Source organism: Rhipicephalus microplus, chromosome 8, assembly GCF_043290135.1.
Source record: "Rhipicephalus microplus isolate Deutch F79 chromosome 8, USDA_Rmic, whole genome shotgun sequence".
NCBI classification, from domain to species: domain Eukaryota; kingdom Metazoa; phylum Arthropoda; class Arachnida; order Ixodida; family Ixodidae; genus Rhipicephalus; species Rhipicephalus microplus.
This window is the reverse complement of record NC_134707.1, coordinates 124,794,551-124,820,718: the sequence shown is the minus strand read 5'-3', so window position 1 is coordinate 124,820,718 and position 26,168 is coordinate 124,794,551. Positions and strand designations below refer to the sequence as shown.

Sequence of the window (26,168 nt, the reverse complement as noted above, 5' to 3'; positions counted from 1 at the left end):
GCCTATAGAATTGTGATCACTGCTATCATTATTGTAAGCGCGGCCTCTGAGTCAACAATCGACTCGTTACCTGTGACGCAGCGGAGGTGTCAATGAACGCAAAGGCGCTAACAGTGTTGAAGCAGTAGTAGACGTTTGCCCAACTTCAGCCTCAAAAGTTATTTTCTTGCAGAAGAATCTGAAACATGAAACACTGACTTTTTAAAATAGTCGGGCGTTTTCATCAAACAGCCGAATGGCGTTCGTGCAGTAGAATCAACAGCATATTGCACAATATACCATAACTTAGCAAAAGCAACATAGAAAAGATGCGTCGGCCGGGAATCAAACCCGAGACAACTGCTTGGAAGGCAGCTATGCTAACCACTATACCACTGACGCCAGAATTTGCGAGGCTGCTTCAGCTGTTCATCCGGAACACGTGCATTGTAACGATGGGCAGAGAGTGACGAAAAAGCGGCTGGGGCTCCCTGCCGTGTCTGAATTTGGCTGCCTATATAATTGTGATCACTGCTATAATTATTATAACCGCGGCCTCTGAGTCAACAGTCGACTCGTTACCTGTGACGCAGCGGAGGTGTCAATGAACGTAAAGGCGGTAACAGTAGTGAAGCATTAGTAGAAGTTAGCCCAACATCAGCCTCAGAAGTTATTTTGTGTCAGAAGATTTTGAAACATGAAACTGACTTTTTAAAATAGTTGGGTCTTTTCGTCGAACAGCCGAATGGCTTTCGTGCAATGGAAATAACAGTGTATTGCACAATGTAACAAAACTCAGTAGAAGCAACAAAGAAAAGATGCGTCGGCCGGCAATCGAACCCGGGTCAACTGCTTGGAAGGCAGCTATGCTAACCACTATACCACCGACGCCGGCATTTGCGAGGCTGCTTTCAGCTGTTCATCCGGAACACGTACATTGTACCGATGGGCAGAGGGTGACAGAAAATTGGCTGGGGCTCCGTGCTGTGTCTGAATTTGGCTGCCTATAAAATTGTGATCCCTGCTATTATTATTGTAAGCACGGCCCCCGAGTGAACAATCGACTCGTTACCTGTGACGCAGCGGAGATTTCAATGAACGTAAAGGCGCTAACAGTGTTGAAGCAGTAGTAGACGTTTGCCCAACTTCAGCATCAAAATTCATTTCCTTGCAGAAGAATCTGAAACATGAAACTCTGAATTTTTAAAATAGTCGGGCCTTTTCGTCAAACAGCCGAATGGCTTTCGTTCAATAGAATAAACAGCATAATGCACAATATAACATAACTTAGCAAAAGCAACAAAGAAAAGTTCCGTCAGCCGGGAATCGAACCCGTGTCAACTGCTTGGTAGGCAGCTATGCTAACCACTATACCACCGACGCCAGCATTTTCGAGGCTGCTTTCAGCTGTTCATCGGGAACACGTGCATTGTAACGATGGGCAGAGAGTGACATAAAATTGACTAGACTATGTGCCGTGTCTGAATTTGGCTGCCTATAAAATTGTGATCACTGCTATAATTATTGTAAGCGCGGCCTCTGAGTCAACAATCGACTCGTTACCTGTGACGCAGCGGAGTTGTCAATGAACGTAAAGGCGGTAACAGTGTTGAAGCAGTAGTAAACGTTTGCCCAACTTTAGCCTCAAAAGTTATTTTGTTGCAGAAGAATCTGAAACATGAAACACTGACTTTTTAAAATAGTCGGGCGTTTTCGTCAAACAGCCGAATGGCTTTCGTTCAATAGAATAAACAGCATAATGCACAATATAACATAACTTAGCAAAAGCAACAAAGAAAAGTTCCGTCAGCCGGGAATCGAACCCGTGTCAACTGCTTGGAAGGCAGCTATGCTAACCACTTTACCACCGACGCCAGCATCTGCGAGGCTGCTTTCAGGTGTTCATCCGGAAAACGTGCATTGTAACGATGGGCAGAGAGATAGAATATTGCCTGGTGCTCCATCCCGTGTCTGAGTTTGGCTGCCTATAAAATTGTGATCACTGCTATCATTAGTGTTAGCGCAGTCTCTGAGTCAACAATCGACTCGTTACCTGTGACGCAGCGGAGGTGTCAATGAACGTAAAGGCGCTAACAGTGTCGAAGCAGTAGTAGACGTTTGCCCAACTTCAGCATGAGAAGTGATTTTGTTGCAGAAGAATCTGAAACATGAAACTCTGACTTTTTAAAATAGTTGGGCGTTTTCGTCAAACAGCCGAATGGCTTTCGTGCAATAGAATAAACAACATATTTCACAATATAACACATCTTAGCAAAAGCAACATAGAATAGATGCGTCGGCCGGGAATCAAACCCGGGTCAACTGCTTGGAAGGCAGCTATGCTAACCACTATACCGCCGACGCCGGCATTTGCGAGGCTGCTTTCAGCTGTTCATCCGGAACACGTACATTGTAACGATGGGCAGAGGGTGACAGAAAATTGGTTGGGGCTCCGTGCTGTGTCTGAATTTGGCTGCCTATAAAATTGTGATCACTGCTATTATTAATAAAAGCACGGCCCCCGAGTGAACAATCGACTCGTTACCTGTGACGCAGCGGAGATTTCAATGAACGTAAAGGCGCTAACAGTGGTGAAGCATTACTAGGAGTTAGCCTAAATTGAGCCCCAGAAGTTATTTTGTGTGACAAGAATCTGAAACATGAAACTCAGGCTTTTTAAATTATGTGGGCACTTTTGTCGAACAGCCAAATTGCTTTCGTGCGATAGAATAAACAGCGTATTGCACAATATACCACAACATAAAGAAGAGCAACATAGAAAAGGTGCCTCGGCTGGGAATCAAACCCAGGTCAACTGCTTGGAAGGCAGCTATGCTAACCACCATACCACCGACGCTTGCATTTGCGAGGCTGCTTTCAGCTGTTCATCCGGAACACGTGCATTGTAACGATGGGCAGAGAGTGATAGAATATTGCCTGGTGCTCCGTCCCGTGTCTGAATTTGGCTGCCTATAAAATTGTGATCACTGCTATCATTATGGTCAGCGCGCCTCTGAGTCAACAATCGACTCGTTACCTGTGACGCAGCGGAGGTGTCAATGAACGTAAAGGCGCTAACAGTGTTGAAGCAGTAGTAGACGTTTGCCCAACATCAGCCTCAGAAGTTATTTTGCTGCAGAATATTCTGAAACATGAAACTCTGACTTTACAAAGTAGTTGAGCGTTTTCGTTCAACAGCCGAATGGCTTTCGTGCAATAGTATAAACAGCGTATTGCTCATTATAACACAACTTAGAAAAAAGCAACATTGAAAAGGTGCTTCGGCTGGAAATCAAACCCGGATCAACTGCTTAGAAGGCAGCTAAGTTAACCACTATACCACCGACATCAGCTTCTGCGAGGCTGCTTTCAGGTGTTCATCCGGAACACGTGCATTGTCACGATGGGCAGGGAGATAGAACATTGCCTCGTGCTCCGTCCCGTGTCTGAATTTGGGTGCCTATAAAATTGTGATCACTGCTATCATTACTGTTAGCGTGGCCTCTGAGTCAACAATCGACTCGTTACCTGTGACGCAGCGGAGGTGTCAATGAACGTAAAGGCGCTAACAGTAGTGAAGCATTAGTAGAAGTTAGCCCAACATCAGCCTCAGAAGTTATTCGGCTGCAGAAGAATCTGAAACATGAAATTTTGACTTTTTGAAATAGTTGAGCGTTTTCGTCCAACATCCGAATGCCTTTCGTGCAATAGAACAAACAGTGGATTGCACAATGTAAAACAACTTAGAAAAAACCAACATAGAAAAGATGCGTCGGCCGGGAATCAAACCCAGATCAACTACTTGCAAGGCAGCTATTCTAACCACTATACCACCGACGCTTGCATTTGCGAGGCTGCTTTCAGCTGTTCATCCGGAACACGTGCAGTGTAACGATGGGCAGAGAGTGACAGAAAATTGGCTGAGGCTCCTTGCCGTGTCTGAATTCGGCTGCCTATAAAATTGTGATCACTGCTATCATTATTGTAAGCAATGCCTCTGAGTCAACAATCGACTCGTTACCTGTGATGGTGTCATTGAGCGTAAAGCCGCTAACAGTGTTGAAGCAGTAGTAGACGTTTGCCCAACTTCAGCATCAAAAGTTATTTTCTTGCAGAAGAATCTGAAACATGAAACTCTGAATTTTCAAAATAGTTGGGCGTTTTCGTCAAAGAGCCGAATGGCTTTCGTGCAATAGAACAAACAGCGGATTGCACAATGTAAAACAACTTAGAAAAAAGCAACATAGAAAAGATGCGTCGGCCGGGAATCAAACCCAGATCAACTGCTTGCAAGGCAGCTATTCTAACCACTATACCACCGACGCTTGCATTTGCGAGGCTGCTTTCAGCTGTTCATCCGGGACACGTGCATTGTAACGATGAGCAGAGAGTGACAGAAAATTGGCTAAGGCTCCTTGCGGTGTGTGAATTCGGCTGCCTATAAAATTGTGATCACTGCTATAATTATTGTAAGCGAGGCCTCTGAGTCAACAATCGAATCGAACTCTCTGTGACGGTGCCAATGAACGTAAAGGCGCTAACAGTGGTGAAGCAGTAGTGGACATTTGACCAACTTCAGCCTCAAAAGTTATTTTCTTGCTGAAGAATCTGAAACATGAAACTCTGACTTTTTAAAATAGTCGGGCATTTTCATCAAACAGCCGACCGGCTTTCGTGCAATAGAATAAAAAGCATATTGCACAATATACCACAACATAAAGAAGAGCAACATAGAAAAGGTGCCTCGGCTGGGAATCAAACCCAGGTCAACTGCTTGGAAGGCAGCTATGCTAACCACCATACCACCGACGCTTGCATTTGCGAGGCTGCTTTCAGCTGTTCATCCGGAACACGTGCATTGTAACGATGGGCAGAGAGTGATAGAATATTGCCTGGTGCTCCGTCCCGTGTCTGAATTTGGCTGCCTATAAAATTGTGATCACTGCTATCATTATGGTCAGCGCGCCTCTGAGTCAACAATCGACTCGTTACCTGTGACGCAGCGGAGGTGTCAATGAACGTAAAGGCGCTAACAGTGTTGAAGCAGTAGTAGACGTTTGCCCAACATCAGCCTCAGAAGTTATTTTGCTGCAGAATATTCTGAAACATGAAACTCTGACTTTACAAAGTAGTTGAGCGTTTTCGTCCAACAGCCGAATGGCTTTCGTGCAATAGTATAAACAGCGTATTGCTCATTATAACACAACTTAGAAAAAAGCAACATTGAAAAGGTGCTTCGGCTGGAAATCAAACCCGGATCAACTGCTTAGAAGGCAGCTATGTTAACCACTATACCACCGACATCAGCTTCTGCGAGGCTGCTTTCAGGTGTTCATCCGGAACACGTGCATTGTCACGATGGGCAGGGAGATAGAACATTGCCTCGTGCTCCGTCCCGTGTCTGAATTTGGGTGCCTATAAAATTGTGATCACTGCTATCATTACTGTTAGCGTGGCCTCTGAGTCAACAATCGACTCGTTACCTGTGACGCAGCGGAGGTGTCAATGAACGTAAAGGCGCTAACAGTGTTGGAGTAGTAGACGTTTGCCCAACTTCAGCATCAAAAGTTATTTTCTTGCAGAAGAATCTGAAACATGAAACTCTGAATTTATAAAATAGTCGGGCGTTTTCATCAAACAGCCGAATGGCTTTCGTGCAATAGAATAAACAGCATATTGCACAATATAACATAACTTAGCAAAAGCAACATAGAAAAGATGCGTCGGCCGGGAATCAAACCCGGGGCAACTGCTTGGAAGGCAGCTATGCTAACCACTATACCACCGACGCCAGCATTTTCGAGGCTGCTTTCAGCTGTTCATCCGGAACACGTGCATTGTAACAATTGGCAGAGAGTGACAGAAAATTGACTAGACTCCGTGCCGTGTCTGATTTTGGCTGCCTATAAAATTGTAAACACTGCTATCATTATTGTAAGCGCGGCCTCTTAGTCAACGATTGACTCGTTACCTGTGACGCAGCGGAGGTGTCAATGGACGTAAAGGCGCTAACAGTAGTGAAGCATTAGTAGAAGTTAGCCCAACATCAGCCTCAGAAGTTATTCGGCTGCAGAAGAATCTGAAACATGAAATCTTGACTTTTTGAAATAGTTGAGCGTTTTCGTCCAACATCCGAATGCCTTTCGTGCAATAGAACAAACAGTGGATTGCACAATGTAAAACAACTTAGAAAAAAGCAACATAGAAAAGATGCGTCGGCCGGGAATCAAACCCAGATCAACTACTTGCAAGGCAGCTATTCTAACCACTATACCACCGACGCTTGCATTTGCGAGGCTGCTTTCAGCTGTTCATCCGGAACACGTGCAGTGTAACGATGGGCAGAGAGTGACAGAAAATTGGCTGAGGCTCCTTGCCGTGTCTGAATTCGGCTGCCTATAAAATTGTGATCACTGCTATCATTATTGTAAGCAATGCCTCTGAGTCAACAATCGACTCGTTACCTGTGATGGTGTCATTGAGCGTAAAGCCGCTAACAGTGTTGAAGCAGTAGTAGACGTTTGCCCAACTTCAGCATCAAAAGTTATTTTCTTGCAGAAGAATCTGAAACATGAAACTCTGAATTTTCAAAATAGTTGGGCGTTTTCGTCAAAGAGCCGAATGGCTTTCGTGCAATAGAACAAACAGCGGATTGCACAATGTAAAACAACTTAGAAAAAAGCAACATAGAAAAGATGCGTCGGCCGGGAATCAAACCCAGATCAACTGCTTGCAAGGCAGCTATTCTAACCACTATACCACCGACGCTTGCATTTGCGAGGCTGCTTTCAGCTGTTCATCCGGGACACGTGCATTGTAACGATGAGCAGAGAGTGACAGAAAATTGGCTATGGCTCCTTGCGGTGTGTGAATTCGGCTGCCTATAAAATTGTGATCACTGCTATAATTATTGTAAGCGAGGCCTCTGAGTCAACAATCGAATCGAACTCTCTGTGACGGTGCCAATGAACGTAAAGGCGCTAACAGTGGTGAAGCAGTAGTGGACATTTGACCAACTTCAGCCTCAAAAGTTATTTTCTTGCTGAAGAATCTGAAACATGAAACTCTGACTTTTTAAAATAGTCGGGCGTTTTCATCAAACAGCCGACCGGCTTTCGTGCAATAGAATAAAAAGCATATTGCACAATATGACATAACTTAAAGAAGAGCAACATAACAAAGGGGCCTCGGCTGGGAATAAAACCCGGGTCAACTGCCTGGAAGGCAGCTATGCTAACCACCATACCACCGACGCTTGCATTTGCGAGGCTGCTTTCAGCTGTTCATCTGGAACACGTGCATTGTAACGATGGGCAGAGAGATAGAATATTGCCTGGTGCTACGTCCCGTGTCTGATTTTGGCTGCCTATAAAATTGTGATCACTGCTATCATTATTGTCAGCGCGGCCTCTGAGTCAACAATCGACTCGTTACCTGTGACGCAGCGGAGGTGTCAATGAACGTAAAGGTGCAAACAGTAGTGAAGTATTAGAAGAAGTTAGCCCAACATGATTGATTGATTGATATGTGGGGTTTAACGTCCCAAAACCACTCTATGATTATGAGAGACGCCGTAGTGGAGGGCTCCGGAAGCCCAACATGAGCCTCATAAGTTATTTTGCTGCAGAAGAATCTGAAACATAAAACTTTCACTTTTTAAAATAGTTGGGCGTTTTCGTCAAACAGCCGAATGGCTTTCGTGCAATAGTATAAACAGCGTATTGCACAATATAACACAACTTAGAAAAAAGCAACATAGAAAAGGTGCGTCGGCTGGGAAATAAACCCGGGTCAACTGCTTAGAAGGCAGCTATGCTAACCCCTATACCACCGACGCCCGCATTTGCGAGGCTGCTTTCAGCTGTTCCTCCGGAACACGTGCATTGTTACGATGGGCAGAGAGTGACAGAAATTTCGCTGAGGCTCCGTGCCGTGTCTGAATTCGGCTGCCTAAAAAGTTGTGATCACTGCTATCATTATTGTAAGCGCGGCCTATGAGTCAAATATCGACTCGTTACCTGTGACGCAGCGGAGATGTCAATGATCGTAAAGGCGCTAACAGTGGTGAAGCATTAGTAGAAGTTAGCCCAACTTGAGCCTCAAAAGTTATTTTGCTGCAGAAGAATCTGAAACATAAAACTTTGACTTTTTAAAATAGTTGGGCGTTTTCGTCAAACAGCCGAATGGCTTTCGTGCAATAGTATAAACAGCGTATTGCACAATACAACACAACTTAGAAAAAAGCAACATAGAAAAGGTGCGTCGGCTGGGAAATAAACCCGGGTCAACTGCTTAGAAGGCAGCTATGCTAACCACTATACCACCGACGCCCGCATTTGCGAGGCTGCTTTCAGCTGTTCATCCGGAACACGTGCATTGTTACGATGAGCAGAGAGTGACAGAAATTTGGCTGAGGCTCCGTGCCGTGTCTGAATTTGGCTGCCTAAAAAGTTGTGATCACTGCTATCATTATTGTAAGCGCGGCCTATGAGTCAAATATCGACTCGTTACCTGTGACGCAGCGGAGATGTCAATGATCGTAAAGGCGCTAACAGTGGTGAAGCATTAGTAGAAGTTAGCCCAACTTGAGCCTCAGAAGTTATTTTGTGTCAAAAGAATCTGAAACATGAAACTCTGAATTTTCAAAATAGTTGGGCGTTTTCGTCAAACAGCCGAATGGCTTTCGTGCAATAGAACAAACAGCGGATTGCACAATGTAAAACAACTTAGAAAAAAGCAACATAGAAAAGATGCGTCGGCCGGGAATCGAACCCAGATCAACTGCTTGCAAGGCAGCTATGCTAACCACTATGCCACCGACGCTTGCATTTGCGAGGCTGCTTTCAGCTGTTCATCCGGGACACGTGCATTGTAACGATGAGCAGAGAGTGACAGAAAATTGGCTAAGGCTCCTTGCGGTGTGTGAATTCGGCTGCCTATAAAATTGTGATCACTGCTATAATTATTGTAAGCGAGGCCTCTGAGTCGACAATCGAATCGAACTACCTGTGACGGTGTCAATGAACGTAAAGGCGCTAACAGTGTTGAAGCAGTAGTGGACATTTGCCCAACTTCAGCCTCAAAAGTTATTTTCTTGCAGAAGAATCAGAAACATGAAACTCTGACTTTTTAAAATAGTCGGGCGTTTTCATCAAACAGCCGCCCGGCTTTCGTGCAATAGAATAAAAAGCATATTGCACAATATGACATAACTTAAAGAAGAGCAACATAGAAAAGGGGCCTCGGCTGGGAATAAAACCCGGGTCAACTGCCTGGAAGGCAGCTATGCTAACCACCATACCACCGACGCTTGCATTTGCGAGGCTGCTTTCAGCTGTTCATCTGGAACACGTGCATTGTAACGATGGGCACAGAGTGACAGAATATTGCCTGGTGCTCCGTCTCGTGTCTGAGTTTGGCTGCCTATAGAATTGTGATCACTGCTATCATTATTGTAAGCGCGGCCTCTGAGTCAACAATCGACTCGTTACCTGTGACGCAGCGAAGGTGTCAATGAACGTAAAGGCGATAACAGTGTTTAAGCAGTAGTAGACGTTTGCCCAACTTCAGCCTCAAAAGTTATTTTCTTGCTGAAGAATCTGAAACATGAAACACTGACTTTTTAAAATAGTCGGGCGTTTTCATCAAACAGCCAAATAGTTTTCGCGCAATAGAATAAACAGCATATTGCACAATATAACATAACTTAGCAAAAGCAACATAGAAAAGATGCGTCGGCCGGGAATCAAACTCGGGACAACTGCTTGGAAGGCAGCTATGCTAACCACTATACCACCGACGCCCGCATTTGCGAGGCTGCTTTCAGCTATTCATCCGGAACACGTGCATTGCTACGATGGGCAGAGAGTGACAGAAAATTGGCTGAGGCTCCGTGCCGTGTCTGAATTTGGTTGCCTAAAAGTTGTGATCACTGCTATCATTATTGTAAGCACGGCCTCCGAGTCAAATATCGACTCGTTACCTGTGACGCAGCGGAAGTGTCAATGAACGCAAAGGCACTAACAGTGGTGAAGCAATATTAGAAGTAAGCCCAACTTCAGCGTCAGAAGTTATCTTGTTGCAGAAGAATCTGAAACATGAAACTCTGACTTTTTAAAATAGTTGGGCGTTTTCGTGAAACAGCCGAATGGCTTTCGTGCAATGGAATAAACAGCGTCTTGCACATTATAACACAACTTAGAAAAGAGCAACATAGAGAAGATGCGTCGGCCGGGAATCAAACCCTGGACAACTGCTTGGAAGGCAGCTATGCTAACCACTATACCACCGACGGCAGCGTTTTCGATGCATCTTTCAGCTGTTCATCCGGAACACGTGCATTGAACCGATGGGTTGAGAGTGATAGAATATTGCCTGGTGCTCCGTCCCGTGTCTGAATTTGGCTGCCTATAAAATTGTGATCACTGCTATCATTATTGTAAACGCGGCCTCTGAGTCAACAATCGACTCGTTACCTGTACCGCAGTGGAGTTGTCAACGAACGTAAAGGCGCTAACAGTGTTGAAGCAGTAGTAGACGTTTGCCCAACTTCAGCCTAAAAAGTTATTTTTTTGCAGACGAATCTGAAACATGAAACTCTGACTTTTTAAAATAGTCGGGCGTTTTCGTCAAACAGCCGAATGGCTTTCGTGCAATAGAACAAACAGCGGATTGCACAATGTAACACAACTTAGCAAAAGCAACATAGAAAAGATGCGTCGGCCGGGAATCAAACCAGGGTTATTTGCTTGGAAAGCAGCTATGCTAACCACTATACCACTGACGGCAGCGTTTGCTAGGCTGCTTTCAGCTGTTCATCCGGAACACGTGCATTGTAACGATGGGTAGAGAGTGATAGAATATTGCCTTGTGCTTCGTCCCATCTCTGAATTTGGCTGCCTATATAATTGTGATGACTGCTATCATTATTGTAAACGCGGCCTCTGAGTCAACAATCGACTCGTTACCTGTGACGCAGTGGAGTTGTCAATGAACGTAAAGGCGCTAACAGTATTGAAGCAGTAGTAGACGTTTGCCCAACTTCAGCCTGAAAAGTTATTTTCTTGCAGAAGAATCTGAAACATGAAACTCTGACTTTTAAAATTGTCGGGCGTTTTCATCAAACATTTGAATGGCTTTCGTGCAATAGAATAAACAGCATATTGCACAATATAACATAACTTAGCAAAAGCAACATAGAAAAGATGCGTCGACCGGGAATCAAACCCGAACAACTGCTTGGAAGGCAGCTATGCTAACCACTATACCACCGACGCCCGCATTTGCGAGGCTGCTTTCAGCTGTTCATCCGGAACACGTGCATTGCAACGATGGGCAGAGAGTGACAGAAAATGGGCTGAGGCTCCGTGCCGTGTCTGAATTTGGCTGCCTAAAAAGTTGTGATCACTGCTATCATTATTGTAAGCACGGCCTCCGAGTCAAATATCGACTCGTTACCTGTGACGCAGCGGAGGTGTCAATGAACGCAAAGGCACTAACAGTGGTGAAGCAATAATAGAAGTAAGCCCAACTTCAGCGTCAGAAGTTATCTTGTTGCAGAAGAATCTGAAACATGAAACTCTGACTTTTTAAAATAGTTGGGCGTTTTCGTCAACCAGCCGAATGGCTTTCGTGCAATAGAACAAACAGTGGATTGCACAATGTAACACAACTTAGCAAAAGCAACATAGAAAAGATGCGTCGGCCGGGAATGAATACCGGGACAACTGCTTGGAAGGCAGCTATGCTAACAACTATACCACTGACGGCAGCTTTTGCGAGGGTGCTTTCAGCTGTTCATCCGGAACACGTGCATTGAAACGATGGGTAGAGAGTTATAGAATATTGCCTGGTGCTCCGTCCCGTGTCTGAATTTGGCTGCCTATAAAATTGTGATCACTGCTATCATTATTGTAAACGTGGCCTCTGAGTCAACAATCGACTCGTTACCTGTGACGCAGTGGAGTTGTCAACGAACGTAAAGGCGCTAACAGTGTTGAAGCAATAGTAGACGTTTGCCCAACTTCAGCCTCAAAAGTTATTTTCTTGCAGAAGAATTTGAAACATGAAACTCTGACTTTTTAAAATAGTTTGGCCTTTTCGTCAAACAGCCAAGTGGCTTTCGTGCAATGGAAATAACAGTGTATTGCACAATGTAACACAACTCAAAAAAAGCAACAAAGAGAAGATGCGTCGGCCGGGAATTGAACCCGGGTCAACTGCTTGGAAGGCAGCTATGCTAACCACTATACCACCGACGCTGGCATATGCGAGGCTGCTTTCAGCTGTTCATCCGGAACACGTGCATTGTAACGATATGCAAAGAGTGACAGAAAATTGGCTGAGGCTCCGTGCCGTGTCTGAATTCGGCTGCCTATAAAAATGTGATCACTGCTATCATTATTGTAGGCGTGGACTCCGAGTCAACAATCGACTTGTTACCTATGACGCAGCGTAGATGTCAATGATCGTAAAGGCGCTAACAGTGGTGAAGCATTAGTGGAAGTTAGCCCAACTTGAGCCTCAGAAGTTATTTTGTGTCAGAACAATCTGAAACATGAAACTCTGACTTTTTAAAATAGTTGGGCCTTTTCATCAAACAGCCGAATGGCTTTCGTGCAATGGAAATAACAGTGTATTGCGCAATGTAACACAACTCAGCAAAAGCAACAAAGAAAAGATGCGTCGGCCGGGAATCGAGCCCGGTTTAACTGCTTGGAAGGCAGCTATGCTAACCACGTTACCACCGACGCCGGCATTTGCGAGGCTGCTTTCAGCTGTTCATCCGGAACACGTACATTGTAACTATGGGCAGAGGGTGACAGAAAATTGGCTGGGGCTCCGTGCCGGGTCTGAATGCGGCTGCGTATAAAATTGTGATGACTTCTATCATTCTTGTATGCGAGGCCTCTTAGTCAACAATCGACTCGTTACCTATGACGCAGCGGAGGTGTCAATGAATGTAAAGGCGCTAACAGCAGTGAAGCATTAGTAGAAGTTAGCCCAACATCAGCCTCAGAAGTTATTTTGTGTCAGAAGAATCTGAAACATGAAACTCTGACTTTTTAAAATAGTCGGGCGTTTTCTTTAAACAGCCGAATGGCTTTCGTGCAATAGAACAAACAGCGGATTGCACAATGTAACACAACTTAGAAAAAAGCAACATAGAAAAGATGCGCCGGCCGGGAATCAAACCCAGATCAACTGCTTGGAAGGCAGCTATGCTAACCACTATACCACCGACGCCCGCATTTGCGAGGCTGCTTTCAGCTGTTCATCCGGAACAAGTGCATTGCAACGATGGGCAGAGAGTGACAGAAAATTGGCTGAGGCTGCATGCCGTGTCTGAATTCGGTTGCGTATAAAAGTTTGATCACTGCTATCACTATTGTAAGCTAGGCCTCTGAGTCAACAATCGACTCGTTACCTGTGACGGTGTCAATGAACGTTAAGGCGCTAACAGTGTTAAAGCATTAGTAGACATTTGCCCAACTTCGGTCTCAAAAGTTATTTTCTTGCAGAAGAATCTGAAACATGAAACTCTGACTTTTTAAAATAGTCGGGCGTTTTCATCAAACAGCCGAATAGCTTTCGTGCAGTAGAAATAACAGTGTATTGCACAACGTAACACAACTCAGCAAAAGCAACAAAGAAAAGATGCGTCGGCCGGGAATCGAACCCGGGTCAACTGCTTGGAAGGCAGGTATGCTAACCACCATACCATTGACGCCGGCATTTGCGAGGCTGCTTTCAGCTGTTCATCCGGAACACGTACATTGTAACAATGGGCAGAGGGTGACAGAAAATTGGCTGGGGCTCCTTGCCGTGTCTGAATTCGGCTGAGTATAAAATTGTGATCACTGCTATCAATATTGTAAGCGCGGCCTTTTAGTCAACAATCGACTCGTTACCTGTGACGCAGCGGAGGTGTCAATGAACGTAAAGGCGCTAACAGTGGTGAAGCATTATTAGAAGTTAGCCCAACATCAGCCTCAGAAGTTATTTTGCTGCAGAAGAATCTGAAACATGAAACTTTGACTTTTTAAAATGGTTGGGCGTTTTCGTGAGACAGCCGAATGGCTTTCGTGCTATAGTATAAACAGCGTATTGCACATTATAACACAACTTAGAAAAAAGCAACATAGAAAAGATGTGCCGGCCGGGAATCAAACCCAGATCAATCTGCTTGAAAGGCAGCTATGCTAACCACTATACCACCAACGCCCGCATTTGCGAGGCTGCTTTCAGCTGTTCATCCGGAACACGTGCATTGCAACGATGGGCAGAGAGTGACAGAAAATTGGCTGAGGTTCCGTGCCGTGTCTGAATTTGGCTGCCTAAAAAGTGGTGATCACTGCTATCATTATTGTAAGCGCGGCCTCTGAGTCAAATATCGACTCGTCACCTGTGACGCAGCGGAGTTGTCAATGAACGCAAAGGCACTAACAGTGGTGAAGCATTATTAGAAGTAAGCCCAACTTCAGCGTCAGAAGTTATTTTGTTGCAGAAGAATGTGAAACATGAAACTCTGACTTTTTAAATAGTTGGGCGTTTTCGTGAAACAGCCGAATGGCTTTCGTGCAGTAGAATAAACAGCGTATTGCACAATATACCACAACTTGAAAAAGAGCAACATAGAAAAGGTGCGTCGGCTGGGAATCAAACCCGGGTCAACTGCTTGGAAGGCAGCTATGCTAACCACCATATCACCGACGTTTGCATTTGCGAGGCTGCTTTCAGCTGTTCATCCAGAACACGTCCATTGTTACGATGGGCAGAGAGTGATAGAATATTGCCTGGTGCTCTCTCCCGTGTCTGAATTTGGCTGCCTATAAATCTGTGATCACTGCTATCATTATTGTAAGCGCGGCCTCTTAGTCAAATATCGACTCGTCACCTGTGACGCAGCGGAGGTGTCAATGAACGCAAAGGCACTAACAGTGTTGAAGCATTAGTAGACGTTTGCCACACTTCAGCCTCAAAAGTTATTTTATTGCAGAAGATTCTGAAACATGAAACTCTGACTTTTTAAAATAGTCGGGCGTTTTCATCAAAGAGCCGAATGGCTTTCGTGCCATAGAATAAAAAGCATAATGCACAATATAACATAACTTAGTAAAAGCAACAAAGAAAAGTTGCGTCGGCCGGGAATCAAACCCAGATCAAACTGCTTGAAAGGCAGCTATGCTAACCACTATACCACCGACGCCCGCATTTTCGAGGCTGCTTTCAGCTGTTCATCCGGAACACGTGCATTGCAACGATGGGCAGAGAGTGACAGAAAATTGGCTGAGGTTCCGTGCCGTGTCTGAATTTGGCTGCCTAAAAAGTTGTGATCACTGCTATCATTATTGTAAGCGCGGCCTCGGAGTCAAATATCGACTCGTCACCTGTGACGCAGCGGAGGTGTCAATGAACGCAAAGGCACTAACAGTGGTGAAGCATTATTAGAAGTAAGCCCAACTTCAGCGTCAGAAGTTATTTTGTTGCAGAAGAATGTGAAACATGAAACTCTGACTTTTTAAATAGTTGGGCGTTTTCGTGAAACAGCCGAATGGCTTTCGTGCAGTAGAATAAACAGCGTATTGCACAATATACCACAACTTCAAAAAGAGCAACATAGAAAAGTTGCGTCGGCTGGGAATCAAACCCGGGTCAACTGCTTGGAAGGCAGCTATGCTAACCACCATATCACCGACGTTTGCAATTGCGAGGCTGCTTTCAGCTGTTCATCCGGAACACGTCCATTGTTACGATGGGCAGAGAGTGACAGAATATAACCTGGTGCTCTCTCCCGTGTCTGAATTCGGCTGCCTATAAATCTGTGATCACTGCTATCATTATTGTAAGCGCGGCCTCTGAGTCAAATATCGACTCGTCACCTGTGACGCAGCGGAGGTGTCAATGAACGCAAAGGCACTAACAGTGGTGAAGCATTATTAGAAGTAAGCCCAACTTCAGCGTCAGAAGTTATTTTGTTGCAGAAGAATGTGAAACATGAAACTCTGACTTTTTAAATAGTTGGGCGTTTTCGTGAAACAGCCGAATGGCTTTCGTGCAGTAGAATAAACAGTGTATTGCACAATATACCACAACTTGAAAAAGAGCAACATAGAAAAGGTGCGTCGGGTGGGAATCAAACCCGGGTCAACTGCTTGGAAGGCAGCTATGCTAACCACCATATCACCGACGCTTGCATTTGCGAGGCTGCTTTCAACTGTTCATCCAGAACACGTCCTTTGTTACGATGGGCAGAGAGTGATAGTATATTGCCTGGTGCTCTCTCCCGTGTCTGAATTTGGCTGCCTATAAATCTGTGATCACTGCTATCATTATTGTAAGCGCGGCCTCTGAGTCAACAATCGACTCGTTACCTGTGACGCAGCGAAGGTGTCTATAACGTAAAGGCGCTAACAGTAGTGAAGCATTAGTAGAAGTTAGCCCAACATCAGCCTCGGAAGTTATTTTGCTGCAGAAGAATCTGAAACATGAAACTTTGACTTTTCAAAATATATGGGCGTATTCGTGAGACAGCCGAAAGGTTTTCGAGCAATAGTATAAACAGCGTATTGCACATTATAACACAACTTAGAAAAAAGCAACATAGAAAAGGTGCGTCGGCTGAGAATCAAACCAGTGTCAACTGCTCGGAAGGCAGCTATGCTAACTACTATACCACCGACGGCAGCGTTTGCGAGGCTGCTTTCAGCTGTTCATTCAAAACACGTGCATTGTAGCGATGGGCAGAGAGTGATAGAATATTGTCTGGTGCTCCGTCCCGTCTCTGATTTTGACTGCTTATAAAGTTGTGATCACTGCTATCATTATTGTAAACGCGGCCTCTGAGTCAACAATCGACTCGTTACCTGAGACGCAGTGGAGGTGTCAATGAACGTAAAGGCGCTAACAGTGTCGAAGCAGTAGTAGACGTTTGCCCAACTTAAGCCTCAAACTTACTTTCTTGCAGACGAATCTGAAACATGAAACTCTGAGTTTCAAAATAGTCGGGCGTTTTTGTCAAACAAACGAATGGCTTTCGTGCAATAGAACAAACAGCGGATTGCACAGTGTAACACAACTTAGAAAAAAGCAACATAGAAAAGATGCGTCGGCCGGGAATCAAACCTGGGACAACTGCTTGAAAGGCAGCTATACTAACCACTATACCACTGACGCCAGCATTTGCGAGGCTGCTTAAGCTGTTCATCCGGAACACGTGCATTGTAACGATGGGCAAAGATTGACAGGAAATTGGCTGAGGCTCCGTGCCGTGTCTGAATTTGGCTGCCTATATAATTGTGATCACTCCTATTATTATTGTAAGGGTGGCCTCCGAGTCCACAATCGACTCGTTACCTGTGACGCAGCGGAGATGCCAATGATCGTAAAGGCGCTAATAGTGGTGAAGCAATAGTAGAAGTTAGCCCAACTTGAGCCTCAGAAGTTATTTTGTGTCAGAAGAATCTGAAACATGATACTCTGACTTTTTAAAATAGTTGGGCCTTTTCGTCAAACAGCCGAATGGCTTTCGTGCAATGGAAATAACAGTGTATTGCACAATATAAACTAACTTAGCAAAAGCAACATAGAAAAGATGCGTCGGCCGGGAATCAAACCCGGGACAACTGCTTTGAAGGCAGCTATACTAACCACTATACCACTGACGCCAATATTTGCGAGGCTGCTTCAGCTGTTAATCCAAAACAAGTGCATTGTAAGATGGGCAAAGAGTGACAGGAAATTGGCTGAGGCTCCGTACCGTGTCTGATTTTGGCTGCCTATAAAATTGTGATCACTGCTATCATTATTGTAAGGGTGGCCTCCGAATCCACAATCGACTCGGTACCTGTGACGCAGCGGAGATGTCAATGATCGTAAAGGCGCTAACAGTGGTGAAGCATTAGTAGAAGTTAGCCCAACTTGAGCCTCAGAAGTTATTTTGTGTCAGAAGAATCTGAAACATGAAACTCGGACTTTTTAAAATAGTTGGGCCTTTTCGTCAAACAGCCGAATGGCTTTAGTGCAATGGAATAAACAGCGTCTTGCATATTATAACACAACTTAGAAAAGAGCAACATAGAAAAGATGCGTCGGCCAGGAATCAAACCTGGGACAACTGCTTGGAAGGCAGCTCTACTAACCACTATACCACAGACGCCAGCATTTGCGAGGCTGCTTTCAGCTGTTTATCGGGAACACGTGCTTTGTAACGATGGGCAGAGAGTGACAGAAAATTGGCTGAGGCTCCGCGCCTTGTCTGAATTTGGCTGCCTATAAAATTGTGATCACTGCTATCTTTATTGTAAGCGCGACCTCTGAGTCAACAATCCACTCATTAGGTATGACGCAGCGGAGGTGTCAATGAACGTAAAGGCGCTAACAATGGTGAAGCAGTAGTAGAAGTTTGCCACACTTCAACCTCAGAAGTTATCTTGTTGCAGTAGAATCTGAAACATGAAACTCTGACTTTTTAAAATAGTCGGGCGTTTTCTTCAAACAGCCGAATTGCTTTCATGAAATAGTATAAACAGCGTCTTGCACATTATAACACAACTTAGAAAAGAGCAACATAGAAAAGATGCGTCGGCCAGGAATCAAGCTTGGGACAACTGCTTGGAAGGCAGCTATACTAACCACTATACCACTGACGCCAGCATTTGCGAGGCTGCTTCAGCTGTTCATCGGGAACACCTGCATTGTAACGATGGGATGAGAGTGACAGAAAATTGTCAAGGGCTTCGTGCCGTGTCTGAATTTGGCTGCCTATGAAATTGTAATCACTGCTATCATTATTGTAAGCGCGGCCTCTGAGTCAACAATCGACTCGGTACCTGTGACGCAGCGGAGGTGTCAATGAACGTAAAGGCGCTAACAGTAGTGAAGCATTAGTAGAAGTTAGCCCAACATCAGCCTCAAAAGTTATTTTCTTGCAGAAGATTCTGAAACATGAAACTCTGACTTTTTAAAATAGTTGGGCGTTTTCGTGAAACAGCCAAATGGCTTTCGTGCAATGGAATAAACAGCGTCTTGCACATTATAACACAACTTAGAAAAAAGCCACACAGAAAAGATGCGCCGGCCGGGAATCAAACGAGGGTCAACTGCTTGGAAGGCAGCATTGCTAACCACTATACCACCGACGCCCGCATTTGCGAGGCTGCTTTCAGCTGTTCATCCGGAACACGTGCATTGCAACGATGGGCAGAGGGTGACAAAAAATTGGCTGAGCCTCCGCACCTTGTCTGATTTTGGCTGCCTATGAAATTGTGATCACTGCTATAATTTTTGTAAGCGCGGGCTCTGAGTCAACAATCGACTTGTTACCTGTGACGCATCGGAGGTGTCAATGAACGTAAAGGTGCTAACAGTGGTGAAGCAGTAGTAGAAGTTTGCATCTCTTCAACCTCAGAAGTTATATTGTTGCAGTAGAATATGAAACATGAAACTCTGACTTTTTAAAATAGTCGGCCGTTTTCATCAAACAGCCGAATGGCTTTCGTGCAATAGAATAAACAGCATATTGCACAATATAACACAACTTAGAAAAAAGCAACACAGAAAAGATGCGCCGGCCGGGAATCAAACCCAGATAAACTGCTTGGAAGGCAGCTTTGCTAACCACTATACCACTGACGCCCGCATTTGCGAGCCTGCTTTCAGCTGTTCATCCGGAACACGTGCATTGCAACGATGGGCAGAGAGTGACAGAAAATTGGCTGAGGCTCCGTGCCGTGTCTTTAATTTGGCTGCCTATAAAATTGTGATCACTGCTATCATTATTGTAAACGCGGCCTCCGAGTCAACAATCGACTTGTTACCTGAGACGCAGTGAAGGTGTCAATGAACGTAAAGGCACTAACAGTGTTGAAGCAGTAGTAGACGTTTGCCCAACTTCAGCCTCAAAAGTTATTTTCTTGCAGAAGATTCTGAAACATGAAACTCTGACTTTTAAAAATAGTTGGCTGTTTTCGTGAAACAGCCGAATGGCTTTCGTGCAATGGAATAAACAGCGTCTTGCACAATATAACACAACTTAGAAAAGAGCAACATAGAAAAGATGCGTCGGCCAGGAATCAAACCTGAGACAACTGCTTGGAAGGCAGCTATACTAACCACTATACCTCTGACGCCAGCATTTGCGAGGCTGCTTCAGCTGTTCATCGGGAACACGTGCATTGTAACGATGGGCAGAGAGTGACAGAAAAATGTCTAGGGCTTTGTGCCGTGTCTGAATTTGGCTGTCTATAAAATTGTGATCACTGCTATCATTATTGTAAGCGCGGCCTCTGAGTCAACAATCTACTCGTTACCTGTGACGCAGCGGAGGTGTCAATGAACGTAAAGGCGCTAACAGTAGTGAAGCATTAGTAGAAGTTAGCCCAATATCGACCTCCGAAGTTATTTTGCTGCAGAATATTCTGAAACATGAAACTCTGACTTTTTAAAGTAGTTGGGCGTTTTCGTCAAACAGCCGAATGGCTTTCGTGCAATAGTATAAACAACGTATTGCACATTAAACACAACTTAGCAAAAAGCAACATAGAAAAGGTGCGTCGGTTGGGAATCAAACCAGGGTCAACTGCTTGAAAGGCAGCTATGCTAACCCCTAAACCACCGACGCCCGCATTTGCGAGGCTGCTTTCAGCTGTTCATCCGAAACACGTGCATTGCAACGATGGGCAGAGGGTGACAAAAAATTGGCTGAGCCTCCGCACCTTGTCTGATTTTGGCTGCCTATAAAATTGTGATCACTGCTATTATTATTGTGAGCGCGGCCTCTGAGTCAACAATCGACTCATTACCCGTGACGCAGCGGAGTTGCCAATGAACGTAAAGGCGCTAACAGTGTTGAAGCAGTAGTAGACATTTGCCCAACTTCAGCCTCAAAATTTAATTTCTTGCAGAAGAATCTGAAACATGAAACTCTGACTTTTTAAAATAGTCGGGCGTTTTCATCAAACAGCCGAATGGCTTTCGTGCAATAGAATAAACAGCGTATTGCACAATATACCACAACTTGAAAAAGAGCAACTTAGAAAAGGTGCGTCGGCTGGGAATCAAACCCGGGTCAACTGCTTGGGAGGCAGCTATGCTAACCACTATACCACCGACGCCGGCATTTGCGAGACTGCTTTCAGGTGTTTATCGGGAACACGTGCATTGTAACGATGGGCAGAGAGTAACAGAAAATTGTCTAGGGCTCCGTGCCGTGTCTGAATTTGGCTGCCTATAAAATTGTGATCAATGCTATTATTGTTGTAAGCGCGGCGTCTTAGCCAACAATCGACTCGTTACTTGTGACGCAGCGGAAGTGTCAATGAATGTAAAGGCGCTAACAGTAGTGAAGCATTAGTAGAAGTTAGCCCAACATCAGCCTCAGAAGTTATTTCGCTGCAGAAGAATCTTAAACATGAAACTTTGACTTTTTAAAATAGTTGGGCGTTTTCGTGAAACAGCCGATTGGCTTTCATGCAATGGAATAAACAGTGTCTTGCACATTATAACACAATTTAGAAAAAAAAACATAGAAAAGATGCGCCGGCCGAGAATCAAACCCAGATAAACTGCTTGGAAGGCAGCTATGCTAACCACTATACCACCGACGCCTGCATTTGCGAGGCTGCTTTTAGCTGTTCATCCGGAACACGTACATTGTAATTATGGGCATAGGATGAGAGAAAATTGGCTGGGGCTCCGTGCCTTGTATGGATTCGGCTGCCTATAAAATTGTGATCACTGCTATCATTATTGTAAGCGAGGCCTCTGAGTCAATAATGGACTCGTTACATGTGATGGTGTCAATGAACGTAAAGGCGCTAACAGTGTTGAATCAGTAGTAGACGTTTGCCCAACTTCAGCCTCAAAAGTTAATTTCTTGCAGAAAAATCTGAAACATGAAACTCTGACTTTTTAAAATAATCGGGCGTTTTCATCAAACAGCCGAATCGCTTTCGTGCAATAGAATAAACAGCGTATTGCACAATATACCACAACTTGAAAAAGAGCAACATAAAAAAGGTGCGTCGGCTGGGAATCAAACCCGGGTCAACTGCTTGGGAGGCAGCTATGCTAACCACTATACCACCGACGCCGGGATTTGCGAGGCTGCTTTCAGGTGTTCATCGGGAACACGTGCATTGTAACGATGGGCAGAGAGTAACAGAAAATTGTCTAGGGCTCCATGCCGTGTCTGAATTTGGCTGCCTATAAAATTGTGATCAATGCTATTAATATTGTAAGCGCGGCCTCTGAGTCAACAATCGACTCATTACCTGTGACGCAGCGGATTTGCCAATGAACGTAAAGGCGCTAACAGTGTTGAAGCAGTAGAAGACGTTTGCCCAACTTCAGCCTCAAAATTTAATTTCTTGCAGAAGAATCTGAAACATGAAACTCTGACTTTTTAAAATAGTCGGGCATTTTCATCAAACAGCCGAATGGCTTTCGTGCAATAGAATAAACAGCGTATTGCACAATATACCACAACTTGAAAAAGAGCAACTTAGAAAAGGTGCGTCGGCTGGGAATCAAACCGGGTCAACTGCTTGGGAGGCAGCTATGCTAACCACTATACCACCGACGCCGGCATTTGCGAGGCTGCTTTCAGGTGTTCATCCGGAACACGTACATTGTAACGATGGGCAGAGAGTGACAGAAAATTGGCTGAGGCTCCGTGCCGTGTCTGAATTTCGCTGCCTATAAAATTGTGATCAATGCTATTATTATTGTAAGCGCGGCCTCTTAGCCAACAATCGACTCGTTACTTGTGACGCAGCGGAGATGTCAATGAATGTAAAAGACCTAACAGTAGTGAAGCATTGGTAGAAGTTAGCCCAACATCAGCCTCAGAAGTTATTTTGCTGCAGAAGAATCTTAAACATGAAACTTTGACTTCTTAAAATAGTTGGGCGTTTTCGTGAAACAGCCGAATCGCTTTCATGCAATGGAATAAACAGCGTCTTGCACATTATAACACAATTCAGAAAAAAAACATAGAAAAGATGCGTCGGCCGGGAATCAAACTCGGGTCATCTCCTTGGAAGGCAGCTATGCTAACCACTATACCACCGACGCCGGCATTTGCGCGGCTGCATTCAGCTGTTCATGGGGAACACGTGCATTGTAACGATGGGCAGAGAGTAACATAAAATTGTCTAGGGCTCCGTGCCGTGTCTGAAATTGGCTGCCTATAAAATTGTGATCAATGCTAATATCATTGTAAGCACGACCTCTTAGCCAACAATCGACTCTTTACTTGTGACGCAGCGGAGATGTCAATGAATGTAAAGGCGCTAACAGTAGTGAAGCATTGGTAGAAGTTAGCCCAACATCAGCCTCAGAAGTTATTTCGCTGCAGAAGAATCTGAAACGTGAAACTTTGACTTTTTAAAATAGTTGGGCCTTTTCGTGAAACAGCCGATTGGCTTTCATGCAATGGAATAAACAGCGTCTTGCACATTATAACACAATTTAGAAAAGAGCAACATAGAAAAGATGCGTCGGCAGGGAAGCAAACCCGGGACAACTGCTTGGAAGGCAGCTATGCTAACCTATATACCACTGTAGCCAGCATTCGCGAGGCTGCTTCAACTGTTCATCCGGAACACCTGACTTGTAACGATGGGCAGAGAGTGACAGAAAATTGGCTGAGGCTCCGTGCCGTGTCTGAATTTCGCTGCCTATAAAATTGTGATCACTGCTATCATTATTGTAAGCGCAGCCACCGAGTGAACAATCGACTCGTTACCTGTGACGCAGCGGAGATGTCAATGATCGTAAAGGCGCTAGCAGTGGTGAAGCATTAGTAGAAGTTCGCCAAACTTGAGCCTCAGAAGTTATTTTGTGTCAGAAGAATCTGAAACATGAAACTCTGACTTTTTAAAATAGTTGGGCCCTTTCGTCAAACAGCCGAATGGCTTTCGTGCAGTAGAAATAACAGTGTATTGCACAACGTAACACAACTCAGCAAAAGCAACAAAGAAAAGATGCGTCGGCGGGAATCGAACCCGGGCCAACTGCTTGGAAGGCAGCTATGCTAACCACTACACCACTGACGCCGGCATTTGCGAGGCTGCATTCAGCTGTTCATCGGGAACACGTGCATTGTAACGATGGGCAGAGAGTAACAGAAAATTGTCTAGGGCTCCGTGCCGTGTCTGAATTTGGCTGCCTATAAAATTGTGATCAATGCTATTATCATTGTAAGCACGGCCTCTTACCCAATAATTGACTCGTTACTTGTGACGCATCGGAAGTGTCAATGAATGTAAAGGCGCTAACAGTAGTGAAGCATTAGTCGAAGTTAGCCCAACATCAGCCTCAGAAGTTATTTCGCTGCAGAAGAATCTTAAACATGAAACTTTGACTTTTTAAAATAGTTGGGCGTTTTCGTGAAACAGCCGAATGGCTTTCATGCAATGGAATAAACAGTGTCTTGCACATTATAACACAATTTAGAAAAAAAACATAGAAAAGATGCGCCGGCCGAGAATCAAACCCAGATAAACTGCTTGGAAGGCAGCTATGCTAACCACTATACCACCGACGCCTGCATTTGCGAGGCTGCTTTTAGCTGTTCATCCGGAACACGTACATTGTAACTATGGGCATAGGATGAGAGAAAATTGGCTGGGGCTCCGTGCCTTGTATGGATTCGGCTGCCTATAAAATTGTGATCACTGCTATCATTATTGTAAGCGAGGCCTCTGAGTCAACAATCGACTCGTTACATGTGATGGTGTCAATGAACGTAAAGGCGCTAACAGTGTTGAATCAGTAGTAGACGTTTGCCCAACTTCAGCCTCAAAAGTTAATTTCTTGCAGAAAAATCTGAAACATGAAACTCTGACTTTTTAAAATAGTCGGGCGTTTTCATCAAACAGCCGAATGGCTTTCGTGCAATAGAATAAACAGCGTATTGCACAATATACCACAACTTGAAAAAGAGCAACATAGAAAAGGTGCGTCGGCTGGGAATCAAACCCGGGTCAACTGCTTGGGAGGCAGCTATGCTAACCACTATACCACCGACGCCGGCATTTGCGAGGCTGCTTTCAGGTGTTCATCGGGAACACGTGCATTGTAACGATGGGCAGAGAGTAACAGAAAATTGTCTAGGGCTCCATGCCGTGTCTGAATTTGGCTGCCTATAAAATTGTGATCAATGCTATTAATATTGTAAGCGCGGCCTCTGAGTCAACAATCGACTCATTACCTGTGACGCAGCGGAGTTGCCAATCAACGTAAAGGCGCTAACAGTGTTGAAGCAGTAGTAGACGTTTGCCCAACTTCATCCTCAAAATTTAATTTCTTGCAGAAGAATCTGAAACATGAAACTCTGACTTTTGAAAATAGTCGGGCGTTTTCATCAAACAGCCGAATGGCTTTCGTGCAATAGAATAAACAGCGTATTGCACAATATACCACAACTTGAAAAAGAGCAACTTAGAAAAGGTGCGTCGGCTGGGAATCAAACCTTGGTCAACTGCTTGGGAGGCAGCTATGATAACCACTATACCACCGACGCCGGCATTTGTGAGGCTGCTTTCAGGTGTTCATCGGGAACACGTGCATTGTAACGATGGGCAGAGAGTAACAGAAAGTTGTCTAGGGCTCCGTGCCGTGTCTGAATTTGGCTGCCTATAAAATTGTGATCAATGCTATTATTATTGTAAGCGCGGCGTCTTAGCCAACAATCGACTCGTTACTTGTGACGCAGCGGAGTTGTCAATGAATGTAAAGGCGCTAACAGTAGTGAAGCATTGGTAGAGTTAGCCCAATATCAGCCTCAGAAGTTATTTCGCTGCAGAAGAATCTGAAACATGAAACTTTGACTTTTTAAAATAGTTGGGCGTTTTAGTAAAACAGCGGATTGGCTTTCATGCAATGAAATAAACAGCGTCTTGCACATTATAACACAATTTATAAAAGAGCAACATAGAAAAGATGCGTCGGCAGGGAATCAAACCCGGGACAACTGCTTGGAAGGCAGCTATGCTAACCTATATACGACTGACGCCAGCATTTGCGAGGCTGCTTCAGCTGTTCATCCGGAACACCTGCATTGTAACGATGGGCAGAGAGTGACAGAAAATTGGCTGAGGCTCCGTGCCGTGTCTGAATTTCGCTGCCTATGAAATTGTGATCAATGCTATTATTATTGTAAGCGCGGCCTCTTAGCCAACAATCGA

At 44.7% G+C, this 26,168-nt stretch overlaps 17 non-coding genes across 17 annotated transcripts; all 17 read right to left on the bottom strand.

Annotated features, from left to right (window-relative positions):
* Positions 1–798: 798 nt before the first annotated feature.
* TRNAG-UCC (transfer RNA glycine (anticodon UCC)) lies at positions 799–870 on the bottom strand. Its single transcript has one exon. It is a non-coding gene; the product is annotated as a tRNA-Gly (tRNA).
* A 420-nt stretch (positions 871–1,290) lies between these two features.
* Positions 1,291–1,362, bottom strand: TRNAG-ACC (transfer RNA glycine (anticodon ACC)). Its single transcript has one exon. It is a non-coding gene; the product is annotated as a tRNA-Gly (tRNA).
* A 909-nt stretch (positions 1,363–2,271) lies between these two features.
* TRNAG-UCC (transfer RNA glycine (anticodon UCC)) lies at positions 2,272–2,343 on the bottom strand. Its single transcript has one exon. It is a non-coding gene; the product is annotated as a tRNA-Gly (tRNA).
* A 421-nt stretch (positions 2,344–2,764) lies between these two features.
* Positions 2,765–2,836, bottom strand: TRNAG-UCC (transfer RNA glycine (anticodon UCC)). Its single transcript has one exon. It is a non-coding gene; the product is annotated as a tRNA-Gly (tRNA).
* Positions 2,837–4,232: 1,396 nt separating this feature from the next.
* TRNAA-UGC (transfer RNA alanine (anticodon UGC)) lies at positions 4,233–4,304 on the bottom strand. The gene has a single exon. It is a non-coding gene; the product is annotated as a tRNA-Ala (tRNA).
* A 415-nt stretch (positions 4,305–4,719) lies between these two features.
* Positions 4,720–4,791, bottom strand: TRNAG-UCC (transfer RNA glycine (anticodon UCC)). Its single transcript has one exon. It is a non-coding gene; the product is annotated as a tRNA-Gly (tRNA).
* A 907-nt stretch (positions 4,792–5,698) lies between these two features.
* TRNAG-UCC (transfer RNA glycine (anticodon UCC)) lies at positions 5,699–5,770 on the bottom strand. The gene has a single exon. It is a non-coding gene; the product is annotated as a tRNA-Gly (tRNA).
* Positions 5,771–6,675: 905 nt separating this feature from the next.
* Positions 6,676–6,747, bottom strand: TRNAA-UGC (transfer RNA alanine (anticodon UGC)). Its single transcript has one exon. It is a non-coding gene; the product is annotated as a tRNA-Ala (tRNA).
* Positions 6,748–8,730: 1,983 nt separating this feature from the next.
* On the bottom strand, positions 8,731–8,802 carry TRNAA-UGC (transfer RNA alanine (anticodon UGC)). Its single transcript has one exon. It is a non-coding gene; the product is annotated as a tRNA-Ala (tRNA).
* A 907-nt stretch (positions 8,803–9,709) lies between these two features.
* TRNAG-UCC (transfer RNA glycine (anticodon UCC)) lies at positions 9,710–9,781 on the bottom strand. The gene has a single exon. It is a non-coding gene; the product is annotated as a tRNA-Gly (tRNA).
* A 2,386-nt stretch (positions 9,782–12,167) lies between these two features.
* Positions 12,168–12,239, bottom strand: TRNAG-UCC (transfer RNA glycine (anticodon UCC)). The gene has a single exon. It is a non-coding gene; the product is annotated as a tRNA-Gly (tRNA).
* Positions 12,240–13,152: 913 nt separating this feature from the next.
* Positions 13,153–13,224, bottom strand: TRNAG-UCC (transfer RNA glycine (anticodon UCC)). Its single transcript has one exon. It is a non-coding gene; the product is annotated as a tRNA-Gly (tRNA).
* Positions 13,225–15,114: 1,890 nt separating this feature from the next.
* On the bottom strand, positions 15,115–15,187 carry TRNAE-UUC (transfer RNA glutamic acid (anticodon UUC)). Its single transcript has one exon. It is a non-coding gene; the product is annotated as a tRNA-Glu (tRNA).
* Positions 15,188–21,020: 5,833 nt separating this feature from the next.
* Positions 21,021–21,092, bottom strand: TRNAG-CCC (transfer RNA glycine (anticodon CCC)). The gene has a single exon. It is a non-coding gene; the product is annotated as a tRNA-Gly (tRNA).
* Positions 21,093–21,997: 905 nt separating this feature from the next.
* Positions 21,998–22,069, bottom strand: TRNAG-CCC (transfer RNA glycine (anticodon CCC)). Its single transcript has one exon. It is a non-coding gene; the product is annotated as a tRNA-Gly (tRNA).
* A 1,895-nt stretch (positions 22,070–23,964) lies between these two features.
* On the bottom strand, positions 23,965–24,035 carry TRNAG-UCC (transfer RNA glycine (anticodon UCC)). Its single transcript has one exon. It is a non-coding gene; the product is annotated as a tRNA-Gly (tRNA).
* Positions 24,036–24,939: 904 nt separating this feature from the next.
* TRNAG-CCC (transfer RNA glycine (anticodon CCC)) lies at positions 24,940–25,011 on the bottom strand. Its single transcript has one exon. It is a non-coding gene; the product is annotated as a tRNA-Gly (tRNA).
* Positions 25,012–26,168: the final 1,157 nt, after the last annotated feature.